This window comes from Triturus cristatus, chromosome 7 (assembly GCF_964204655.1).
Source record: "Triturus cristatus chromosome 7, aTriCri1.1, whole genome shotgun sequence".
Lineage (NCBI taxonomy): Eukaryota > Metazoa > Chordata > Amphibia > Caudata > Salamandridae > Triturus > Triturus cristatus.
The window spans coordinates 1,708,718,299-1,708,738,048 of NC_140590.1; positions in this window are offsets into that span (position 1 = coordinate 1,708,718,299).

Below are 19,750 nucleotides of genomic sequence, written 5' to 3' on the forward strand. Positions count from 1 at the left end.
TCTCCGCTAACTTCAATTCGCCCTCGATTTTGAGTTTGGCTAACTCGAGTTCATGACTGCGGCTTCTCTCTCTGTCCGCGAGCTCTTCCGGGGATAGGCCCCCGTCTGGTACGATGCCTCGCACCTGATTGCTACTGCTTTCATTTTGGGGGGGTTCGGCTTCGTCGGGGCGCTCCCCCGTGCCTTCCGGGCGGGAGGCCCCGGTCTCCTCCCAAGTTTTCAGTGCTTTCTGCAAGTCTTCCTTAGTGTTGAGGCCAGTGGTAGCGATTTTAAGTTCTTTGCAAAATTGTTTTAGCTCTTTGTGTGTGTATTCTTCCAGATGCTCCACCTGGAACACTCTGTTGGCGTTGGTTTCTGCGGAGCTCGTGGCGCTTCCTTCTGCCATCTTTGTTGGTCGTGCGTCCGTCGTTTACTGTACGATCTCTAGGTGATGGGCCCGAATCCCGTCGCTTGCCACCAATGTTAGACGGCGACCTCAGAGGAGCCCGGAAAGGGGTCCTGACTACCCTGAGACCCACCCTCAAAGTATCGTAGCCGGGCACTGGCGGGAGATTCCCCAGAGGGAGGACTCTCGCAACTAGGATCGTACTTCTGGCACCACACGACACAGAGGGACCACACTGGGTATTCTCAGAACAAGCTTTATCAAACAGGTATCACTGCAAATATGTACAAGGTGAGCACGGGCTCAAGAGTCTCGGAAAGGTAGGGGGTAGCGGGACTGTCTCTGGTAACGGTTCAAAGCAGGGACGTACCCGGCGCACAGCTCACAATCCTCGAGCTGGGGGATACGTGGTCGGAGTTGGGGTCCGGCGGGACCGTGAGAGTCTGGGGGAGCCGCGAGTCACTCAGCAGGGCTCAGGTACAAGTTCGGAGGTCTTACGATCTTCAGGGAGCCGCGAGTCACTCAGCAGGGCTCAGGTACAAGTTCGGAGGTCTTACGATTTTCAGGGAGCCGCGAGTCACTCAGCAGGGCTCAGGTACAAGTTCGGAGGTCTTACGATCTTCAGGGAGCCGCGAGTCACTCAGCAGGGCTCAGGTGAGTTCCAGTTCCAGGAGCCGCGACCACGTCAGCAGGCTCTCGTTGTTCCAGCGTCGAATCTGCCGGACAGTCTCAGAGCACCCCTTGTTATAGGTCGACCCTGCTTTGATGTCCGGAGTCTGCGCAGGCAGGGGTCTTGTCACCTGGGGGCCGCTTGTCGGGGTTTCCTGCTATTGTCTTTTGATCCTTTCAGGGCCGGGTCGGGAGGAGTCCCAGACACCCAGCAGGCACGGAGCCAGCCCGCAGGGAGGCCGGAGGGCCGATCGAAACCCATCGTCCCAGGGGAGTTCAGAGGTGCGATAGAAACTGCTCCTCCCTCTCTCATCCCCTGGAAGCGTGATGTCCTCCAGCCGGAGTGGCGCCTCTAGGCCCGGGTCGCGCTGGGGCTGGGCGGCCATCTTGTTGCAGGGAGTGGGCACGCGGGCCCGGGGTGGCCGAAGGGAGAGAGGCCATGGACGGGGATGTCCGGAGTTGGCGCAGGTGTCCTGGTGGGAAAGGTCGGCTGGGCCGCGTGCTAGGGCTGCAGGCACCAGGTTTCGGTGGTGCGGGGGCCCGGAGGGCCATTCTACGAGGCCGGGTCCAACAAGTTTCAAGAAGAGAATTAGGGAAGCTACCCAAGGGACCAGGAGGGCGGTAAATCAACAAACCTACCAAAGACACTGTAGGTGACAACCGAAGGGAGAACTGTAAGCTCTCACAATCAGTCACCCCTCCATTCTGAATCTTACAGGCAAGCGTGTCTCTGTAGAGAACTGCAATTCCTCCTCCCCTCCCTTTAGGTCTATCAAGATGGACCATGTGAAAGCCCAGGGGGAGTGCTCTGACCATGTCAGGACCAGAGCTGGGGGAGAGCCAGGTCTCAGTAAGATACAGCACATCCAACTCGTGGTCTAAGATAAGTGAGTTAATTTCAATGGCATGGCTCGGCAAGTACCGGCAGTTTAATAAAGCCATGGAAAGAACAGATTTCACAGCCACTGAATTGTGGCCGGAGGGACAGGCTCTACACGGTAAAAACGGAATAGTTCCCATCTGTGCAAAGCTACAACTAATAGGGTGGGGCGGACGCAAAGTCAATAGGGCGTCCCTCCCATATCGAAGCCTAGTAGTAAATGGCGCCACAGAGTCGGGCATGATGGCAGGCCCTAGGCCCGTCCGGGCCCGGACGGGCACAGACGAGCTCAACTCTGGTGTAACTCCGGCGTCAATTCGGCGTCCCCGCAGCGCGTGACCGCGGCGCGTTGGCATGGCTACCTATATACTGAACCAGCAAGGTAGAGAAAGGACTGATTGCGCGCTGCTTCCCCTCAACAAAGATGGCCGCCTCGAGAGAGGGCGAAGGACCCGCAAAGAGCGGTGAGTTGACCAATTAGGGTGCAAGCTAAGATGGCAGAGGTGGGGGTATGTGGGCCAGGCAGTTTTAAAAACAAGGAATAAATGTCCAAAATAAAATAAAAGAAATACAAAAAACGGGAGCTTAAAAACACGCGAGCTGGCACTCCACGCACAGTTCTCCTAATAGCGCCACACGCTGGTAAAGGACACACTGAGCAGAGTTGCCTACCTATATTCTGAACCAGCAAGGTAGAGAAAGGACTGATTGCGCGCTGCTTCCCCTCAACAAAGATGGCCGCCTCGAGAGAGGGCGAAGGACCCGCAAAGAGCGGTGAGTTGACCAATTAGGGTGCAAGCTAAGATGGCAGAGGTGGGGGTATGTGGGCCAGGCAGTTTTAAAAACAAGGAATAAATGTCCAAAATAAAATAAAAGAAATACAAAAAACGGGAGCTTAAAAACACGCGAGCTGGCACTCCACGCACAGTTCTCCTAATAGCGCCACACGCTGGTAAAGGACACACTGAGCAGAGTTGCCTACCTATATACTGAACCAGCAAGGTAGAGAAAGGACTGATTGCGCGCTGCTTCCCCTCAACAAAGATGGCCGCCTCGAGAGAGGGCGAAGGACCCGCAAAGAGCGGTGAGTTGACCAATTAGGGTGCAAGCTAAGATGGCAGAGGTGGGGGTATGTGGGCCAGGCAGTTTTAAAAACAAGGAATAAATGTCCAAAATAAAATAAAAGAAATACAAAAAACGGGAGCTTAAAAACACGCGAGCTGGCACTCCACGCACAGTTCTCCTAATAGTGCCACACGCTGGTAAAGGACACACTGAGCAGAGTTGCCTACCTATATACTGAACCAGCAAGGTAGAGAAAGGACTGATTGCGCGCTGCTTCCCCTCAACAAAGATGGCCGCCTCAAGAGAGGGCGAAGGACCCGCAAAGAGCGGTGAGTTGACCAATTAGGGTGCAAGCTAAGATGGCAGAGGTGGGGGTATGTGGGCCAGGCAGTTTTAAAAACAAGGAATAAATGTCCAAAATAAAATAAAAGAAATACAAAAAACGGGAGCTTAAAAACACGCGAGCTGGCACTCCACGCACAGTTCTCCTAATAGCGCCACACGCTGGTAAAGGACACACTTCTTCGGGTGGTTTTTGGACGTGAGACCCGTGAGGGGCCCCACAATGCTGCCATAGTCCCTCACGAACCGCCGGTAGTAGCCGGTGAGTCCCAAGAAGGCTCGGACCTCGGTCTGCGTGACTGGGGGTTGCCAGGACTGGATGGCAGCGATTTTGAGTTGCAGAGGGGCCACCAGACCGCTTCCCACCTGGTGTCCGAGGTAGGTCACGGACCCCTGACCAATTTGGCACTTGCCGGCCTTGATGGTGAGGCCGGCCCGCTGGAGGGCTTGCAGGACCTCTCGGAGGTGGTGGAGGTGGTCGGACCAGTGGCGGCTGTACACAGCGATATCGTCCAGGTAGGCGGCGCTGAACTCTTCGAGCCCCGCCAAGACCTGGTTCACTAGTCGCTGAAAAGTAGCTGGGGCATTCTTCATGCCGAAGGGCATGACCTTGAAGTGGTTGTGGCCATCGGGGGTAGAAAAGGCGGACCGTTCTTGGGCTCGGGGTGTGAGACCGATCTGCCAGTAGCCCGCTGTCAGGTCGAAGATGCTGAGGTAGCGGGCAGCCCCCATGCGGTCGATCCATTCATCCGCTCGGGGGATGGGATGAGCGTCGGTCCTGGTGACAGCATTCAAGCCCCGATAGTCGACGCAGAATCGGAGTTCAGGAGTGGTGCCGGGGGCAGCGGCTTTGGGGACCAGCACGACCGGGCTGGCCCAGGGGCTGTCTGAGGGCTCGATGACCCCGAGCGTGAGCATCTTGGACACTTCCTCTTGGATGCAGGCCCGCACCCGATCTGGTACGCGGTATGCCCGGTGTCTGATAGGGGGACTGTCCCCAGTGTCCACGTCGTGCAAGCACCAGGGGGTGACCCCTGGGGTGAGGGAAAACAGAGTAGCAAACTGCAGCAGGAGGTCCCGGCAGCCTTGGCGCTGCTCTGGGGTGATGGCATCGGAGAGCCGGACCCCGTCCACGGAACCGTCTTTCTCCTGAGTCTTCAGGAGATCAGGGAGAGGCTCGGAGTCTTCTTCCGCCCCACTGTCTGTAGCCATCAGGAGGCTGAGTTCCGAGCGCACAAAGTGGGGTTTGAGTCTGTTGGTGTGGAGGACCCGGAGGGGGTTCCGGGGAGACTCCATATCGATGAGATAGGTGACGGGGCTCTTGCGTTCGACCACTTTGAAGGGCCCCGTCCACTTGTCCTGCAAGGCACATGGTTCGGTGGGGGACATCACCCACACTTGTTGACCAGGTTCGAATTCGACGGAGGAGGCATTTTGATCGTACCATTTTTTCATGTCCTCCTGACTGGCCTCAAGATTCGCTTTTGCCATTTCCCTGAATCGCCGGGTCTGATTGCGTAGTGCCAGGAGGTACTTGAAGACGTCTGGAGGGGTCTTTAGGGGGGCCATCTCCCAACCTTCTTTGACTAGGCTGAGGGGCCCTCGCACAGGGTGCCCGTACAAGAGTTCGAAAGGGCTAAAACCGAGGGACTTCTGGGGAACTTCTCGATAGGCGAAGAGGAGGCACGGAAGTAGTACATCCCACTGGCGACGGAGGGGCTCTTCCAATCCCCCAATCATTCCCTTGAGCGTGCGGTTGAATCGCTCAACTAGTCCGTTTCCTTGAGGATGATAGGGGGTCGTGAATCGGTAGGTGACCCCGCACTGTTGCCAGAGGGACTTCATATATTTCGAGATAAAGTTTGTGCCTCGGTCGCTGACGACTTCTCGGGGGAAGCCCACCCGGGAGAAGATCCCCATTAAGGCCCGGCCGACCACCGGAGCTGTTACAGTTCGCAGGGGCACAGCCTCGGGGTAGCGGGTGGCGTGGTCCACCAGTACCAGGATGAACCGATGTCCTTGTGCTGTGCGGGGGTCCAGGGGCCCCACAATGTCTATTCCCACCCTCTCGAACAGGGTGGTGACAACTGGGAAGGGTTGCAGAGGTGCTTTGAGCTTGCGGCCGCTCTTCCCGCTGGCCTGGCACGTGGGGCAGGACCGGCAGTGGTTGAGGACGTCGTTTCGCATCCTCGGCCAGAAAAAGTGGGTCACCAGGCGACTGTAGGTTTTGTCCTGGCCCAGGTGTCCAGCCAGAGGGACATCGTGGGCCAAATTTAGCAGGAAGTCTCTGAAACGGAGGGGCACCACCAGCACCCGACTGGCCCCTAGCTCCGCGATTTTCTGTTCACTGTATAACAGGTCGTTATCCCAATAGACCCAATGGGCTCCGGTGGAGTCCCCTGCGCTCTGGGCGATGGCTTGCTGGCGGAGTCCCACAAGGGAGGGACAGGTCTTCTGCTCCTGGCGGAACTGTTCCTGGGTGAGCCCCCCTTCTTGACGCCACTGAGCCAGGCCCGGAAGGTCCTGGGGCTGGGCGACCCCTTCGGGGGTTTGCTCTGGGGGGTCGGTATAGTCGGTGTCCTCTACTGGAGCGATCGGGGGAGGAGGTGCAGGCCATTCTGGTTCTTCTGGTCGGGGGATGGCACGGGCGGCCATGGACCGGGTGGTTACGCACGCCCAGTCCGGGAGGCCCAGCATCCCCAGGTGCTCTCTTCTTTCGACGGCGGCCCACGGGGAACTCTCAAGATCATTCCCCAGGAGACAGTCCACGGGGGCATCATCCCGGACCGTCACCTTCAACATGCCGGAGACCCCTCCCCATTCGAAGGGGACGCAGGCCATCCGACATAGACTCTCGGAATTGTCGGCTGAGCGGACGGGGCAGAGAATGTTCGGCAGGATCTGCTCTGGTTTTACCAGGTGACAGCGGACGGCCGTCACACTGGCCCCTGTGTCACGTAGGGCTTCGGCCCGGCGCCCATTAATGTTCACCCACTGGCTATATTTTCTGGTGTTGGCGGGTAGGGGGGCCCGCGGGACCATGTCTTTTCCCCCTAGGCACGCTAGAACCATGGCGGCCGGTTCCCACTCTTGTTGTGCCTGCTCGTATTCTTCTTGTTCTTTGGAGATTTGTTCTCCCCCCAGGGCGGCGGCAGCTACCTGGCGGGGTTTTGGAGTTTGGTTCTGTGGACAGTTCGGGTCATTGGCGTAGTGGCCGACTCGCTGGCATCGGTGACACGTGACGTTGGCTCGGAACCCCGGGCGCATCGGGGGGTTGCCCCGGCTGGCCGGGGGCGGGGTGCTGGCAGCGGGGTCGGCCGGGACAGTGTCTCTTCCTCGTCCTTGGCCTCCTCCTCCTCCTCGGGGACGGTGCTGACCTTGGTTGTTCCGGTTCTGCTCGTGTGGCCCTCTCCGGCCCACTCGGGTGCTTTCCCACCGGTCAGCTTCGGCGGCGAGTTGCCGTGGGTCAGTCAATTTACTGTCGAGGAGGTGCTGCCTGAGCTCGACGAAGCAGTTGTTAGACAGGTGCTCCCACACCATGAGATTAAAAAGTTGCTCGTAGGTCGTTACGTGGCTTCCCTTGATCCAACCCTCGAAGGCTCGGCTGAAATAGTTGACATATTCCACCCACGTTGTACCCGGGATCCGGGTGCAGTCCCGAAACCTCTGGCGGTACATTTCGGGTGTGAGCCCATATCGGGTGAGGAGGGCAGCCTTCATGTGGTCATAGGATGACATCTGATGGTCTGGGAGCTGCAGTAGGGCATCGCGGCCTTCGTTGACGAACCTCCCCCATAGGCCGGCTCCCCAGTCACTTCGATCGATCCGGTGGGAGGTCATGGCGATCTCGTAGGCCTTGAACCACTGTTGTATGTCGTCCTCTCGGACATACTCTCGGACAACATCCTTGGGGATGTGGACTTTCTTTTCTGTCGCTCCCGGGGTGCGCGGTCGCTCGGGCACCTCCGGTTCTTTGTTCTGCTTCCGTAGTTCTATTTCTGCCAGTTTGCGCTCGTGTTCGTATGTTAGTCTTTTTTCTTCGAGCTCTCTCTGCCTCTGTTTTTCTTTCCGTTCTTCTCGGAGCCGCAGATGTTCTAGGTTCAGTTTTTGTTCGGCTAATTTTAGTTCACCGTCCATTTTGAGTCGTGCCATTTCTAACTCATGTAATCTGTTTTTTTCTCTTTCTTGGATCTCTTCCTGCGAGAGGCCCGATCCTCGCTCCTCGGGAGCCGTGGCGTTCCTCTCCGATGCTGCACCGTTTTGGTCTGGGGATCTGGCGACCCCGGTTTCTGCCCACGACTCAATGGCGTGCTTAAAATCGTCTTTGGTACTCAGGCCGGTGGTAGCAATGCCTAGTTCCATGCAGAATTGTTTCAATTCACGATGGCTATACTCTTCCAATATATCCATCTGGAATTTCTCCGTGGATCCGCTCTCTTTGGTTGACATCGTGGTTTTGTCGTGGGGTGAGCTACTCTCTGTACGATTACGCGTTGATTCGGATCGCGCCGCTGGCCACCAATGTTAGACGGGCCGGGAGGGTCGGCCGAGGACAAGGGGAGAGGTCTCCGGGGAGAGCCGTCTCCAGCAATCGTACAGATGAGTAACTTCCCCCCCACAGATATACACCACACAAGGATAGGATTTAACGTTCTTTATAAGCGATTTCTTAAGGTACGATGGAATGGTACAAGGAGGTCTGGACTCAGGGGTCCCCACGATTCTAGTCTCTTGGTTTGGGAAAGGGGGTAGCGGGACAGTCTGGTTACCAATCTGGTAGCTGAGATGGTATGGTGGATAGCTCACAATCCTCGAGCTCGGTGTTCTAGCTTGGACGGGCCGCGGCAGCGCCAGCAGGTCCCGGTGAAGGTGGTCGTTACACGGTCCGCGGCAGCGCCAGCAGGTCCCGGTGAAAGTGGTCGTTACACGGTCCGCGGCAGCGCCAGCAGGTCCCGGTGAAGGTGTTGTTACAACGGTCCGCGGCAGCGCCAGCAGGTCCCGACGAGGATGGAGGATGCAGAAGGCCGCGGCAGCGCCAGCAGGCAGGACGATAGTTCACAAGGCAGGGCTACGGCAGCGCCGGTAGTCCGTCAAGGCTGAGTTCTTCTCGGTGTCTCTCGACTCCAGGATACAACTGCCTTCCTGCTCTGGAGCTGCCCTAGTTATTGGTCTGGCGCCCTTTGATGTCCGGACCCTCGCACTTGGAGGTCGGGGGGTCCGGGATGAGGGAGTCCAGACACCCAGCAGGGGGGTGGAGCCAGCGCCCGGGGGAGCTGGAGGGCGATCAGCACCTGGCGGGGGAGAGCCATCGACACTTCTTTCTCCCATTAACCTGCCAAGTGGTCCGTTCACCTCCTGGGTGGATGGTGGTGCCGGGATGTCGTTAGGGTCGAGCTGAGGCCACTCGGCCTCGTGGTGCAGTGTCCAAGATGGCGGCTGATCCGGCCGGGGGAGCCGGTAGTGGTTCAGCCCCATGATACATGGATGTCCGGGGGCAGGAGTTCCGTCGGGAGACGGGGTGCGGGTTGCTCTTGTGGGTAACACCTGGGAGTCCGGGGCTTGGGCCCTGTCATGCGGGGAGGGAGCAAGCCCTTCATGTGGCCTGTCCAACACCCGAGCTCCGATTCTGCGTGGACTACCGGGGGCTCAATGACATTACCCGAGCCGATGCCCACCCCATTCCACGAGCCGACGAACTCATTGACCGACTAGGGGCAGCCCGGTTCCTCAGCACATTCGACCTCACCTGCGGATACTGGCAGATTGCGCTCACCGAAGGGGCCAAGGAGCGGTCCGCTTTCTCCACCCCCGATGGGCACTACCGCTTCCGCGTAATGCCCTTCGGGATGAAAAATGCCCCGGCCACTTTCCAGCGACTGGTGAATAGGGTCCTGGCCGGGCTAGAGCAGTTCAGCGCGGCATATCTGGACGACATCGCTGTCTTCAGTTCAGAGTGGAGTGAGCACCTCCAGCACCTCCGGAGGGTGCTAACCGCCCTGCGCCAGGCAGGCCTCACAGTAAAAGCCAGCAAGTGCCAGATCGGGCAAGGATCCGTAGTCTACCTGGGGCACCAGGTCGGGAGCGGCCAGGTCGCCCCTCTACAGCCAAAGATCGACGCCATCCTGGCCTGGGAACCACCCATCACCCAAACGGAGGTCCGAGCTTTCTGGGACTCACGGGCTACTACCGAAGATTCATTCGGGGGTATGGCAGCATTGTCGGCCCTCTCACAGAACTCACGTCTAAAAGACAGCCAAAGAAAGTGCAGTGGACGGCTGCCTGCCAGGAAGCTTTCGATGCCCTAAAAAAAGCCATGTGTACTGCCCCCGTCCTCCAGGCTCCCGACTACGCCAAGGAGTTCATAGTCCAGACCGATGCCTCCGAGCATGGCATTGGGGCCGTCCTGTCCCAAGTGAATGACCAAGGCCTAGACCAGCCCGTCGCCTTCCTCAGTCGGCGGCTGTTGCCCCGAGAACAGAGATGGAGCACCATAGAGCGCGAAGCCTTTGCCGTGGTCTGGGCACTCAAAAAGCTACGACCCTACCTGTTCGGCACCCCTTTCAGAGTCCAAACTGACCATCGGCCCTTGCGATGGCTCATGCAGATGCGAGGAGAAAACCCCAAGCTACTGCGGTGGTCAATCTCCCTCCAGGGGATGGATTTCACCGTAGAACACCGCCCTGGTACGGACCACGCCAATGCTGACGGCCTCTCCCGGTTCTTCCGCCTCAGCGAAGAGAACCCCCCAAGATGATGGGTGTTGGACAGGCCACATGAAGGGCTTGCTCCCTCCCCGCACGACAGGGCCCAACCCCCGGACTCCCAGGTGTTACCCCCAAGGGCAACCCGCACCCCGTCTCCCAACGGAACTCCTGCCCCCGGACATCCATGTATCATGGGGCCGAACCACTACCGGCTCCCCCGGCCGGATCAGCCGCCATCTTGGACACTGCGCCACGAGGCCGCGCGGCCTCAGCCCGACCCTAACCCTGGGCCTGGCCGGCCCCGACATCCCGGCACCACCATCCACCCAGGAGGTGAACGGACCACTTGGCAGGTCAATGGGAGAAAGAAGCGTCGAGGGCTCTCCCCCGCCAGGTGCCGATCACCCTCCAGCTCCACCAGGCGCTGGCTCCACCCCCTGCTGGGTGTCTGGACTCCCTCATCCCGGACCCCCCGACCTCCAAGTGCGAGGGTCCGGACATCAAAGGGCGCCAGACCTATAACTAGGGCAGCTCCAGAGCAGGAAGGCAGTTGTATCCTGGAGTCGAGAGACACCGAAAGAACTCATCCTTGACGGACTACTGGCGCTGCCGTAGCCCTGCCTTGTGAACTATCGTCCTGCCTGCTGGCGCTGCCGCGGCCTTCTGCAACATCCATCCTCGTCGGGACCTGCTGGCGCTGCCGCGGACCGTTGTAACGACCACCTTCATTGGGACCTGCTGGCGCTGCCGCGGACCGTGTAACGACCATCTTCATCGGGACCTGCTGGCGCTGCCGCGGACCGTGTAACGACCATCTTCACCGGGACCTGCTGGCGCTGCCGCGGCCCGTCCAAGCTAGAACACCGAGCTCGAGGATTGTGAGCTATCCACCATACCATCTCAGCTACCAGACTGGTAACCAGACTGTCCCGCTACCCCCTTTCCCCAAACCAAGAGACTCGAATCGAGGGGACCCCTGAGTCCAGACCTCCTTGTACCATTTCATCGTACCTTAAGAAATCACCTATAAAGAACGCTAAATCTTATCCTTGTGTGGTGTATATCTGTGGGGGGGAAGTTATTCATCTGTACGATCGCTGGAGACGGCTCTCCCCGGAGACCTCTCCCCTTGTCCTCGGCCGACCCTCCCGGTCCGTCTAACAATGGGCAGTTCTCTCCGGCTTACAGCTGGGGGGGACGCGTGTTGGACCCGGCCTCGTAGAATGGCCCTCCGTGCCCCCGCACCACCGAAACCTGGTACCTGCAGCCCAAGCACACGGCCCAGCCGACCCTCCCCACCAGGACACACGCACCGACCCGGACATCCCCGTCCATGGCCTCTTTCCTTTCGGCCACCCCGGGCCCGCGTGCCCACTTCATGCACCAAGATGGCCGCCCGGCCCCAGCGCGACCCGGGCCTAGAGGCGCCACTCCGGCTGGAGGACATCACGCTTCCAGGGGATGAGAGAGGGAGGAGCAGTTTCTATCGCACCTCTGAACTCCCCCGGGACGATGGGTTTCGATCGGCCCTCCGGCCTCCCTGAGGGCTGGCTCCGTGCCTGCTGGGTGTCTGGGACTCCTCCCGACCCGGCCCTGAAAGGATCAAAAGACAATAGAAGGAAATCCCGACAAGCGACCCCCAGGTGACAAGACCCCTGCCTGCACAGACTCCGGACATCAAAGAGGGGTCGACCTATAACAAGGGGTGCTCTGGGTCTGTCGGGCAGATTCGACGCTGGAACAACGAGAGCCTGCCGACGTGGTCGCGGCTCCTGGAACTTGGACCCTCCTGAGCCCTGCTGAGTGACTCGCAGCTCCCTGAAGATCGTAAGACCTCCGAACTTGTACCTGAGCCTGCTGAGTGACTCGCGGCTCCCTGAAGATCGTAAGACCTCCGAACTTGCACCTGAGCCTGCTGAGTGACTCGCGGCTCCCTGAAGATCGTAAGACCTCCGAACTTGTGCCTGAGCCTGCTGAGTGACTCGCGGCTCCTTGAAGATCGTAAGACCTCCGAACCTGTACCTGAGCCCGCTGAGTGACTCGCGGCTCCAACAGACTCTCACGGTCCCGCCGGACCCCGACTACAACATCGTATCCCCCAGCTCGAGGATTGTGAGCTGTGCGCCGGATACGTCCCTGCTTTGAACCTTTACCAGAGACTGTCCCGCTACCCCCTACCCCTTCTGAGACTCTTGAGCCCGTGCTCACCTTGTACATATTTGCAGTGATAACCTACTTGATAAAGATTGATTTCTCAGAATACCCGGTGTGGTCACTCTGTGTCGTGTGGTGCCAGAAGTACGATCCTAGATACGAGATTCCTCCCCCTGGGGAGTCTCCCGCCAGTGCCCGGCTACGATACTTCGAGGGTGGGTGTCAGGGTAGTCAGGACCCCTTCCAGGCTCCTCTGAGGTCGCCGTCTAACAGTGCCTATCACTCCCAGCAGTGCCCAGACACAGGAGGGGTGGGTGCCTATCACTCCCAGCAGTGCCCAGACATATGAGGGGTGGGTGCAGAGTCCCCCCAGCAGTGCCCAGACATATGAGGGGTGGGTGCCTGTCACTCCCAGCAGTGCCCACACATAGGAGGGGTGGGTGCAGAGTCCTCCCAGCAGTGCCCAGACATAGGAGGGGTGGGTGCAGAGTCCCCCCAGCAGTGCCCAGACACAGGAGGGGTGGGTGCCTATCACTCCCAGCAGTGCCCAGACATATGAGGGGTGGGTGCAGAGTCCCCCCAGCAGTGCCCAGACATATGAGGGGTGGGTGCCCATCACTCCCAGCAGTGCCCACACATAGGAGGGGTGGGTGCAGAGTCCTCCCAGCAGTGCCCACACATAGGAGGGGTGGGTGCCTATCACTCCCAGCAGTGCCCAGACATAGGAGGGGTGGGTGCAGAGTCCCCGCAGCAGTGCCCAGACATAGGAGGGGTGGGTGCAGAGTCCCCCCAGCAGTGCCCCGACACAGGAGGGGTGGATGCCTATCACTCCTAGCAGTGCCCAGACATATGAGGGGTGGGTGCAGGTTCCCCCCAGCAGTGCCCAGACATATGAGGGGTGGGTGCCTATCACTCCCAGCAGTGCCCACACATAGGAGGGGTGGGTGCAGAGTCCTCCCAGCAGTGCCCAGACATATGAGGGGTGGGTGCCTATCACTCCCAGCAGTGCCCAGATATAGGAGGGGTGGGTGCAGAGTCCTCCCAGCAGTGCCCACACATAGGAGGGGTGGGTGCAGAGTCCCCCCAGCAGTGCCGAGACATAGGAGGGGTGGGTGCAGAGTCCCCCCAGCAGTGCCCAGACATAGGAGGGGTGGGTGCCTATCACTCCCAGCAGTGCCCAGACACAGGAGGGGTGGGTGCCTATCATTCCCAGCAGTGCCCAGACATATGAGGGGTGGGTGCAGAGTCCCCCCAGCAGTGCCCAGACATATGATGGGTGGGTGCCTGTCACTCCCAGCAGTGCCCACACATATGAGGGGTGGGTGCAGAGTCCTCTCAGCAGTGCCCAGACATAGGAGGGGTGGGTGCCTATCACTCCCAGCAGTGCCCAGACATAGGAGGGGTGGGTGCAGAGTCCCCCCAGCAGTGCCCAGACATAGGATGAGTGGGTGCAGAGTCCCCCCAGCAGTGCCCAGACACAGGAGGGGTGGGTGCCTATCACACCCAGCAGTGCCCAGACATATGAGGGGTGGGTGCAGAGTCCCCCCAGCAGTGCCCAGACATATGAGGGGTGGGTGCCCATCACTCCCAGCAGTGCCCACACATAGGAGAGGTGGGTGCAGAGTCCTCCCAGCAGTGCCCACACATAGGAGGGGTGGGTGCCTATCACTCCCAGCAGTGCCCAGACATAGGAGGGGTGGGTGCAGAGTCCCCCGAGCAGTGCCCAGACATAGGAGGGGTGGGTGCAGAGTCCCCCCAGCAGTGCCCAGACTTAGGAGGGGTGGGTGCCTATCACTCCCAGCAGTGCCCAGACATAGGAGGGGTGGGTGCCTATCACTCCCAGCAGTGCCCAGACACAGGAGGGGTGGGTGCCTATCACTCCGAGCAGTGCCCAGACATATGAGGGGTGGGTGCAGAGTCCCCCCAACAGTGCCCAGACATATGAGGGGTGGGTGCCTATCACACCCAGCAGTGCCCAGACATAGGAGGGGTGGGTGCAGAGTCATCCCAGCAGTGCCCAGACATAGGAGGGGTGGGTGCCTATCACTCCCAGCAGTGCCCAGACATAGGAAGGGTGGGTGCAGAGTCCCCCCAGCAGTGCCCACACATAGGATGGGTGGGTGCAGAGTCCCCCCAGCAGTGCCCAGACACAGGAGGGGTGGGTGCCTATCACTCCCAGCAGTGTCCAGACATATGAGGGGTGGTTGCAGTGTCCCCCCAGCAGTGCCCAGACATATGAGGGGTGGGTGCCTATCACTCCCAGCAGTGCCCACACATAGGAGGGGTGGGTGCAGAGTCCTCCCAGCAGTGCCCACACATAGGAGGGGTGTGTGCCTATCACTCCTAGCAGTGCCCAGACATAGGAGGGGTGGGTGCAGAGTCCCCCCAGCAGTGCCCAGACATAGGAGGGGTGGGTGCCTATCACTCCCAGCAGTGCCCAGACACAGGAGGGGTGGGTGCCTATCACTCCCAGCAGTGCCCAGACATATGAGGGGTGGGTGCAGAGTCCCCCCAACAGTGCCCAGACATATGAGGGGTGGGTGCCTATCACTTCCAGCAGTGCCCACACATAGGAGGGGTGGGTGCAGAGTCATCCCAGCAGTGCCCAGACATAGGAGGGGTGGGTGCCTATCACTCCCAGCAGTGCCCAGACATAGGAAGGGTGGGTGCAGAGTCCCCCCAGCAGTGCCCAGACATAGGATGGGTGGGTGCAGAGTCCCCCCAGCAGTGCCCAGACACAGGAGGGGTGGGTGCCTATCACTCCCAGCAGTGTCCAGACATATGAGGGGTGGTTGCAGTGTCCCCCCAGCAGTGCCCAGACATATGAGGGGTGGGTGCCTATCACTTCCAGCAGTGCCCACACATAGGAGGGGTGGGTGCAGAGTCCTCCCAGCAGTGCCCACACATAGGAGGGGTGTGTGCCTATCACTCCTAGCAGTGCCCAGACATAGGAGGGGTGGGTGCAGAGTCCCCCCAGCAGTGCCCATACATAGGAGGGGTGGGTGCAGAGTCCCCCCAGCAGTGCCCAGACATAGGAGGGGTGGGTGCAGAGTCCTCCCAGCAGTGCCCAGACATATGAGGGGTGGGTGCCTATCACTCCCAGCAGTGCCCAGACATAGGAGGGGTGGGTGCAGAGTCCTCCCAGCAGTGCCCAGACGTATGAGGGGTGGGTGCCTATCACTCCCAGCAGTGCCCAGACATATGAGGGGTGGGTGCAGAGTCACCCCAACAGTGCCCATACATAGGAGGGGTGGGTGCAGAGTCCTCCCAGCAGTGCCCAGACATAGGAGGGGTGGGGGTGGGTGCAGAGTGCCCCCAGCAGTGCCCACACATATGAGGGGTGGGTGCAGAGTCCTCCCAGCAGTGCCCAGACATATGAGGTGTGGGTGCCTATCACTCCCAGCTGTGCCCACACATAGGAGGGGTGGGTGCAGAGTCCTCCCAGCAGTGCCCACACATAGGAGGGGTGGGTGCAGAGTCCCCCCAGCAGTGCCCAGACACAGGAGGGGTGGGTGCCTATCACTCCCAGCAGTGGCCAGACATATGAGGGGTGGGTGCCTATCACTCCCAGCAGTGCCCAGACATAGGAGGGGTGGGTGTAGAGTCCCCCCAGCAGTGCCCAGACATAGGAGGGGTGGATGCAGAGTCCCCCCAGCAGTGCCCCGACACAGGAGGGGTGGGTGCCTATCACTCCTAGCAGTGCCCAGACATATGAGGGGTGGGTGCAGGTTCCCCCCAGCAGTGCCCAGACATATGAGGGGTGGGTGCCTATCATGCCCAGCAGTGCCCACACATAGGAGGGGTGGGTGCAGAGTCCTCCCAGCAGTGCCCAGACATAGGAGGGGTGGGTGCCTATCACTCCCAGCAGTGCCCAGACATAGGAGGGGTGGGTGCAGAGTCCCCCAGCAGTGCCCACACATAGGAGGGGTGGGTGCAGAGTCCTCCCAGCAGTGCCCATACATAGGAGGGGTGGGTGCAGAGTCCTCCCAGCAGTGCCCAGACATAGGAGGGGTGGGGGTGGGTGCAGAGTGCCCCCAGCAGTGCCCACACATATGAGGGGTGGGTGCAGAGTCCTCCCAGCAGTGCCCAGACATATGAGGGGTGGGTGCCTATCATGCCCAGCAGTGCCCACACATAGGAGGGGTGGGTGCAGAGTCCTCCCAGCAGTGCCCAGACATAGGAGGGGTGGGTGCCTATCACTCCCAGCAGTGCCCAGACATAGGAGGGGTGGGTGCAGAGTCCCCCAGCAGTGCCCACACATAGGAGGGGTGGGTGCAGAGTCCTCCCAGCAGTGCCCAGACATAGGAGGGGTGGGTGCCTATCACTCCCAGCAGTGCCCAGACATAGGAGGGGAGGGTGCAGAGTCCCCCCAGCAGTGCCCAGACATAGGAGGGGTGGATGCAGAGTCCCCCCAGCAGTGCCCCGACACAGGAGGGGTGGGTGCCTATCACTCCTAGCAGTGCCCAGACATATGAGGGGTGGGTGCAGGTTCCCCCCAGCAGTGCCCAGACATATGAGGGGTGGGTGCCTATCACTCCCAGCAGTGCCCACACATAGGAGGGGTGGGTGCAGAGTCCTCCCAGCAGTGCCCAGACATATGAGGGGTGGGTGCCTGTCACTCCCAGCAGTGCCCACACATAGGAGGGGAGGGTGCAGAGTCCTCCCAGCAGTGCCCAGACATAGGAGGGGTGGGTGCAGAGTCCCCCCAGCAGTGCCCAGACATAGGATGAGTGGGTGCAGAGTCCCCCCCAGCAGTGCCCAGACACAGGAGGGGTGGGTGCCTATCACTCCCAGCAGTGCCCAGACATATGAGGGGTGGGTGCAGAGTCCCCCCAGCAGTGCCCAGACATATGAGGGGTGGGTGCCCATCACTCCCAGCAGTGCCCACACATAGGAGGGGTGGGTGCAGAGTCCTCCCAGCAGTGCCCACACATAGGAGGGGTGGGTGCCTATCACTCCCAGCAGTGCCTAGACATAGGAGGGGTGGGTGCAGAGTCCCCCCAGCAGTGCCCAGACATAGGAGGGGTGGGTGCAGAGTCCCCCCAGCAGTGCCCCGACACAGGAGGGGTGGGTGCCTATCACTCCTAGCAGTGCCCAGACATATGAGGGGTGGGTGCAGGTTCCCCCCAGCAGTGCCCAGACATATGAGGGGTGGGTGCCTATCACTCCCAGCAGTGCCCACACATAGGAGGGGTGGGTGCGTAGTCCTCCCAGCAGTGCCCAGACATATGAGGGGTGGGTGCCTATCACTCCCAGCAGTGCCCAGATATAGGAGGGGTGGGTGCAGAGTCATCCCAGCAGTGCCCACACATAGTAGGGGTGGGTGCAGAGTCCCCCCAGCAGTGCCGAGACATAGGAGGGGTGGGTGCAGAGTCCCCCCAGCAGTGCCCAGACATAGGAGGGGTGGGTGCCTATCACTCCCAGCAGTGCCCAGACACAGGAGGGGCGGGTGCCTATCACTCCCAGCAGTGCCCAGACATATGAGGGGTGGGTGCAGAGTCCCCCCAGCAGTGCCCAGACATATGAGGGATGGGTGCCTGTCACTCCCAGCAGTGCCCACACATAGGAGGGGTGGGTGCAGAGTCCTCTCAGCAGTGCCCAGACATAGGAGGGGTGGGTGCCTATCACTCCCAGCAGTGCCCAGACATAGGAGGGGTGGGTGCAGAGTCCCCCCAGCAGTGCCCAGACATAGGATGAGTGGGTGCAGAGTCCCCCCAGCAGTGCCCAGACACAGGAGGGGCGGGTGCCTATCACACCCAGCAGTGCCCAGACATATGAGGGGTGGGTGCAGAGTCCCCCCAGCAGTGCCCAGACATATGAGGGGTGGGTTCCCATCACTCCCAGCAGTGCCCACACATAGGAGAGGTGGGTGCAGAGTCCTCCCAGCAGTGCCCACACATAGGAGGGGTGGGTGCCTATCACTCCCAGCAGTGCCCAGACATAGGAGGGGTGGGTGCAGAGTCCCCCCAGCAGTGCCCAGACATAGGAGGGGTGGGTGCAGAGTCCCCCCAGCAGTGCCCAGACTTAGGAGGGGTGGGTGCCTATCACTCCCAGCAGTGCCCAGACATAGGAGGGGTGGGTGCCTATCACTCCCAGCAGTGCCCAGACACAGGAGGGGTGGGTGCCTATCACTCCCAGCAGTGCCCAGACATATGAGGGGTGGGTGCAGAGTCCCCCCAACAGTGCCCAGACTTAGGAGGGGTGGGTGCCTATCACTCCCAGCAGTGCCCAGAAATAGGAGGGGTGGGTGCCTATCACTCCCAGCAGTGCCCAGACACAGGAGGGGTGGGTGCCTATCACTCCCGGCAGTGCCCAGACATATGAGGGGTGGGTGCAGAGTCCCCCCAGCAGTGCCCAGACATATGAGGGGTGGGTGCCTATCACCCCCAGCAGTGCCCACACATAGGAGGGGTGGGTGCAGAGTCCCCCCAGCTGTGCCCAGACTTAGGAGGGGTGGGTGCCTATCACTCCCAGCAGTGCCCAGACATAGGAGGGGTGGGTGCCTATCACTCCCAGCAGTGCCCAGACACAGGAGGGGTGGGTGCCTATCACTCCCGGCAGTGCCCAGACATATGAGGGGTGGGTGCAGAGTCCCCCCAGCAGTGCCCAGACATATGAGGGGTGGGTGCCTATCACCCCCAGCAGTGCCCACACATAGGAGGGGTGGGTGCAGATTCCTCCCAGCAGTGCCCAGACACAGGAGGGGTGGGTGCCTATCACTCCCAGCAGTGCCCAGACATATGAGGGGTGGTTGCAGTGTCCCCAAAGCAGTGCCCAGACATATGAGGGGTGGGTGCCTATCACTCCCAGCAGTGCCCACACATAGGACGGGTGGGTGCAGAGTCCTCCCAGCAGTGCCCACACATAGGAGGGGTGTGTGCCTATCACTCCTAGCAGTGCCCAGACATAGGAGGGGTGGGTGCAGAGTCCCCCCAGCAGTGCCCAGACATAGGAGGGGTGGTTGCCTATCACTCCCAGCAGTGCCCAGACATAGGAGGGGTGGGTGCAGAGTCCCCCCAGCAGTGCCCATACATAGGAGGGGTGGGTGCAGAGTCCCCCCAGCAGTGCCCAGACATAGGAGGGGTGGGTGCAGAGTCCTCCCAGCAGTGCCCAGACATATGAGGGGTGGGTGCCTATCACTCCCAGCAGTGCCCATACATAGGAGGGGTGGGTGCAGAGTCCTCCCAGCAGTGCCCAGAAATATGAGGGGTGGGTGCCTATCACTCCCAGCAGTGCCCAGACATAGGAGGGGTGGGTGCAGAGTCCCCCCAACAGTGCCCATACATAGGAGGGGTGGGTGCAGAGTCCTCCCAGCGGTGCCCTGACATAGGAGGGGTGGGGGTGGGTGCAGAGTCCTCCCAGCAGTGCCCACACATAGTAGGTGTTGGACAGGCCACACGAAGGGCTTGCTCCCTCCCCGCACGACAGGGCCCGAGCTCCGGCCCACCAGGCATAATCCACGAAAAGCACCTGTACCCCGTCTCCCGACGGATCTTCTGCCCTCGGACCTCTACTCATCACGGGGCCCAGCCCCACCGGCTCCCCCGGCCG